Source organism: Macaca thibetana, chromosome 16 (genome assembly GCF_024542745.1).
Source record: "Macaca thibetana thibetana isolate TM-01 chromosome 16, ASM2454274v1, whole genome shotgun sequence".
Classification (NCBI taxonomy): Eukaryota; Metazoa; Chordata; class Mammalia; order Primates; family Cercopithecidae; genus Macaca; species Macaca thibetana.
In genome coordinates this window covers 38,244,505-38,250,145 of record NC_065593.1, presented here as the reverse complement: position 1 = coordinate 38,250,145, position 5,641 = coordinate 38,244,505, and the positions used below count along the sequence as shown (strand labels likewise).

The following is a 5,641-nucleotide window of genomic DNA, read 5'->3' as shown; positions in this document are numbered from 1 at the left end:
TGTTTTTTAATAAAATTAAAAGTGTAGCACTTAAGTATGATACTGTGTTGTTTTTTGACACAACCATGAGATACAATAAGCAGCTTTGACTTAGTGTCCCAAAAAATGGTTCTTGGTCTGCAGCAGGACAAACAAACTATGTGGCAAGTTCTGAATCACATACTTTTAGATGGAAAGACTAAAAAATTCACATTGCATTGCTTTTGTAGCCTAAGAGCACAGAATAATACACGTGTTAGGAGCAATATTCATTCTCACGCATATAAACTGGCTCCTGGCAGAGCAGAGCAGTAAGTGGGATTAAATGGGTGAATTCAACTTATTTTCAGTTGGTAGAATATGGAAAAATACATCATTTATTTGAAATGTCTGAATGGAAACCCAGCTCCACTGCTGTAATTTAACACTGGGCAGTTACTTGTTCTTCCTGAGCCTCAAATTTTCTTTCTGTATAAGAATGGGAAGTAATGCCCACCTAGGGATTGCAAGTGCTTACAGGAGCTGGGCAAGCAATGAAGGTAACAGTTGTAGAGACTTCGGTAAACTGGAGCACATGATTCCTGGGAAGCAGGCCTAGTGTGAACAGAATTTATTTTTCTAGAAAAGATAGCAATTTAGAGTATATGAAATCTAATTTTTAAGTATTGGATGGCAACTAATTGACTGCTGTCTACCGTAAGGTTATATGATTATTTTTAGGGTGGGAGAGTGAATGCATCTTTTTTTTTTTTTTTTTTTTTTGAGACGGAGTCTCGCTCTGTCACCCAGGCTGGAGTGCAGTGGCGCGATCTTGGCTCACTGCAAGCTCCGCCTCCCGGGTTCACGCCATTTTCCTGCCTCAGTCTCCCAAGTAGCTGGGACTACAGGCGCCCGCCACCACACCCGGCTAATTTTTTGTATTTTTTTTTAGTAGAGACGGGGTTTCACCGTGGTCTCGATCTCCTGACCTTGTGATCCACCCGCCTCGGCCTCCCAAAGTGCTGGGATTACAGGCGTGAGCCACCGCGCCCGGCCCGTGAATGCATCTTAATATGCATGGCAGAACTGTGTGTTTCCTTCCATCTGGATTTTCATAAAGCATTGTGATTTATCCGTAGCGATCTGAAAAACATTTTGTGGTATGTAAAATCTTTTATTAATTTTATTAGACATTAGAGGAAGAAGATTCTGTAGTCCTGCTTTATTCTGTCATCTTCACCTGGAAATCCATTTTTATAAAATTTTTATAATAAAAATCACTTGATCACTTACCTGCCTTCTTTTAGACAGTGCCAAGCATAATGCCCTTTGATAATTTACATGCATGTGAATGTGGCTGTGATAGCTGCTGACATTCACAAGGCAGGCTGTCTTACATGTAATGATTCCATGTTTAGACTTCTTAAACAGCTTCACACATTTATTGTACACTTAGGTGTCACATGCTTTTACTTTTTATTTTATAATCTGTGTTTCTGTGAGGTAGACATTATTGGCTCCAGGTTATACATTGATAGCTCGGAGCTAGAGATTGAACCCAGGCCATCCTCCCCACTGCCTTTCATCATCAACACAACCACCACCAACAGTATTTTAAAAGCGTTAAATATTGGCAGACCTGTCGTCATTCTGAGCACTAGGACTAGGGCTTATGCAGTTGTCTGAGGGATTCCCTGTATGAGGAAACTTCACACACCAAAAAATTACTCATGCAAGGGGATTGGAGATCTCAAGCTAAAAGTATTACACATGGACTATTGTAAAAGGGGAAAAAAAGGCACAATAACATTTTAGAATGTACTTAAGCAGTTCGTCACTTGGGAAACCCCAATTCCAATGAGGATTTAGTGTTTCAGTGACACAACATCAGAAGCAAGTATTCATAGCGTAGATACAGAAGCAAAATTAAGAAATGATTTGATTGGTTGCCTTTTTTGGCTTGCTTACTTGGAAAGTCCCCAGTCTCATGATAATGTTAGTTGGCTGCTTATGATTGGCTGAGGTTAAGTTTTGTTTCTAACATAAGCATTTATCAAAAATGACCCAAGTTAAGTTTCATTTATGTTTACAGTGTAAGTAGGTTAGGGCTATTTTTAAGGCCTAGTTGTTTTGTTTGCTCAGGAGCATCTCAAGCCTAGTTTCCATTTTAATTTTGCTTTGACAGTTCCCCACTTTTAGTCACCCTGTCAGCAAGCTGAGAGCGTGACCAAATGGCATGGCATTACTCTCAGTTACCACTATTGACCTAGTCTAGGAAGAAGAGTCAGATGTTTATCAATAGCTGCCCTAGGGCTCAGAGTCACCCTCGGGAATGACATAGTCCATGCTGGTTTCCTCCATTTGTCTGATCCTTATGGCAATCTTTTGACATATGAGTGACTGCTGGAAAGCATTTAAAAATCCTTGAAAGGACCAGGCTCTGTGGATAACACCTGTAACCTCAGAACTTTGGAGGCCAGAGTAGGGGAATTGCGTGAGCAGGAGTTCAAGACCAGCTAGACAACGTAACAAGACCCCATGTCTACAAAAATAAAAATAAAAACTTGTTAGCTGGGCAGGGCTGGGCATGGAGGCTCACACCTGTAATCCCAGAATTGTGGGAGGCCAAGGCGGGTGGATTGCTAGAGCTCAGGAGTTCAAGACCAGCCTAAGCAATATAATGAAACCCGTCTCTACCAAAAATACAAAAAATTAGCCAGGCATGGTGGCACACACCTCTGGTCCCAGCTACTCAGGAGGCTGATGTAGGAGGATCGCTTAAGCCTGAGAGGCAGAGGTTGCAGTGAGCCGAGATTGTGCCACAGCACTCCATCCTGGGTGACAGACTGAGACCTCATCTCAAAAAAATACAAATTAGCTGGGCAGTGCTCACTACAGCAGCACATATACTAAAATTGGAACAATACAGAGAAGATTAGCATGGCCCCTGAACAAGGATGACATGAAAATTCATGAAATGTTCCATATTCTTATGTATAAAAGCAAAGTAAACCCTAATCACCTTGAGTACATGTCATCAGGACCTCCTGAGGCTGTGTCTCGTGCCCGTGCACGTCCTTAATCTTGGCAAAATAAACTTTCTAAATTGGAAAAAAAAAAAAAAAAAAAAATTGGCTGAATGCGGTGATGCACACCTGTAGTCTAAGCTACTCAGGAGACCGAGGTGGGAGGATCACTTTAGTCCAGGAGTTCCAGGCTACAGTGAGCTAGGATTGCACCACTGCACTCCTGCCTGGGTCAAAGAGCACGACACTGTCGCTAAAAAAATAATAATAAATTTGTAAAATTATTGAGAGAATACAATGCACTGTGTTGTGTAAGCCATTGTGTATGGGTACCCACTGTGTACGGGTAAACACAATAACTATAATAGCAAAGGACTGAAAAATAACCCCGAGTAAAGATTCCCAGGAGCCAAGATTTAACCAACTGAATAAATCAAGAGAGGCAGTGCTAATGAGATGAAAACCTTGTGTTCTTTAGGAACTTTTACATTTTGGACAATATCAAATATAACAAAACACTTAATGTTTTGTTAACAAAAAAACACCACTTCTCACCAATTCGAGCACAAGCTCCTCCCTGCCGAGCAGCTAAAGTGTCAACAACTCCTACTTTGGAGTACTACTGAGGTGAAATTACTCATCTCATATTGTACTGCTTGAAGAAAATTCATAGGTATCACTAAAACTTTTTTCAAGAGTTGCTGAAATACTAATAAGCAATTTTCTCAAATCAGAGGCTCCCTGCTGAGGAAAAAGAGCTCTTACAAAAGAATGAAATCTGTAACCCCTTTGTATGATTGGGTCTGGAGATCACTCAGGAGGCTCATTTCTGAGGGTTCACTTTATGTACAAGTGACCTGAGGTTCAGAATCTGACGAACATTCAGTCATCTGGTCATTTTAGGTAGGACATAGCCCAAACATTTAGGTGGAAAAACCTTTATATATTTGTCATACAAGATGAACAATCCAGCCAGGCGCGGTGCCTCATGCCTGTAATCTCAGCGCTTTGGGAGGCCAAGGCAAGCGGATCACCTGAGGTCAGGAGTTCAAGACGAGCCTGGCCAACATGGTGAAAGCCCGTCTACTAAAAATACAAAAAAAATTAGCTGGGTGTAGGGGTGCCTGTAGTCCCAGCTACTTGGGAGGCTGAGGCAGGAGAATCGCTTGAATTCGGGAGGCGGAGGTTTCAGTGAGCCGAGATCATGCCATTGCACTCCAGCCTGGGCAACGAGAGCAAAACTCCATCTCAAAAAAAAAAAAAAAAAAAAAAAAAGATGAATAATCCAGTATTATTGAGAGAAGGGTGCAAAGTGAACTCCATTATAAAGTGAATTGGTTAATGCTATGGTTTGCATGTATTCCCTTAAATTTTATGTATTTGAAACTTAATCCCCAAATTCACAAGTTGATTAGAGGTAGGGCCTTTGGGAGGTAATCAGGATTAAATAAGGTGGTCAGGGTGGGCCTCCCATCATCAGACTGGTGAAAAGAGCCATGACCTTCAATCTGATACTAAATCTTGACCTGATTCGGGTAATAGCAATGGACTCTGGACCAATGAAACCCTCAGACAACTGGAGGGAGGGGGAGATAAGACAAGTAAGGACCTATTATTTCTAAATAAGTAAGACATTGTGTAAATGGGAACATATAAACAGAGCCGTATGGTCTGGAGTCAAGTAACATACATGTTAGCAGGGCATATGATCATTGATAAAACAATTTTATGTAAAGTATTCCCCATAGAAACCCAATTGAGTAGGCAGAGTAGATATAATTTTTCTAAATGAGCACATTGCAATTCAGAAAGGCTAGTGACATGCCAGTGCTGTACAGAGCTAGGATACTGATCTAGTCTTGTGACTCCAAAATTTAGTGGAGTTTGTTGTTCCTTTATTTTTTCCCCCACTAAGTTATGCCTTCTTTTTCCTAAGTCAGGGGTTCCTAGCCTTTATTGTATCATTAAGCCTATCTCTATAAGAAGTTGGCTATAGTTACAGACACTTCCTCCCTCCCTCCCTCTGACCCTAGCAGTTTGGCGCATACAGCAGAATTTTGCAGCCAACTTCAAGGGCCTCCCAAGACTCCAGTTAAGAACCTCTGAACCAAGGACACCAGTCCTAGCGGAGGTATCTCAGGCGTATTTAGTATAAACTGGCAATGAGCTTGTTCTGTCTGGTTATCTTCTATCTCCAGCCATTTTCTATTCTGATTCATCCACAAACCCACAGAGAAGTCAGTAGTACACAGGTTCAGAAAAGCTAGTGGTGGAGAAAAGTTGCCAGGAGAAAAAAAGTGGCACTTAGGCTGTGCCTCTAAGGAGAGGCTATTCTGACATGTTCTGGGAACAACATGTTGGCAAGCTGGCAAGAAGAAAAGACTGGATGCATGGCCAGGCGCGGTTGTTCACGCCTGTAATCCCAGCACTTTGGGAGGCTGAAGCAGGCTGATCACCTGAGATCAGGAGTTTGAGACTAGCCTGGCCAACATGACAAAACTCTGTCTCTACTGAAAACACAAAAATTAGCCGGATATGGTGGCAGGCACCTGCAATCCCAGCTACTCAGGAGGCTGAGGCAGGAGAATCCCTTGAACCCAGGAGGCAGATGTTGCAGTGAGCTGAGATCACACCATTGCACTCCAGCCTGGGTGACA

At 42.0% G+C, this 5,641-nt stretch overlaps 1 non-coding gene across 1 annotated transcript; it reads left to right on the top strand.

The window, feature by feature from the left end:
- The first annotated feature begins 2,843 nt into the window (after positions 1 to 2,843).
- On the top strand, positions 2,844 to 2,950 carry LOC126940105 (U6 spliceosomal RNA). The gene has a single exon (XR_007720616.1). It is a non-coding gene; the product is annotated as a U6 spliceosomal RNA (small nuclear RNA).
- The last annotated feature ends 2,691 nt before the right edge of the window (positions 2,951 to 5,641 follow it).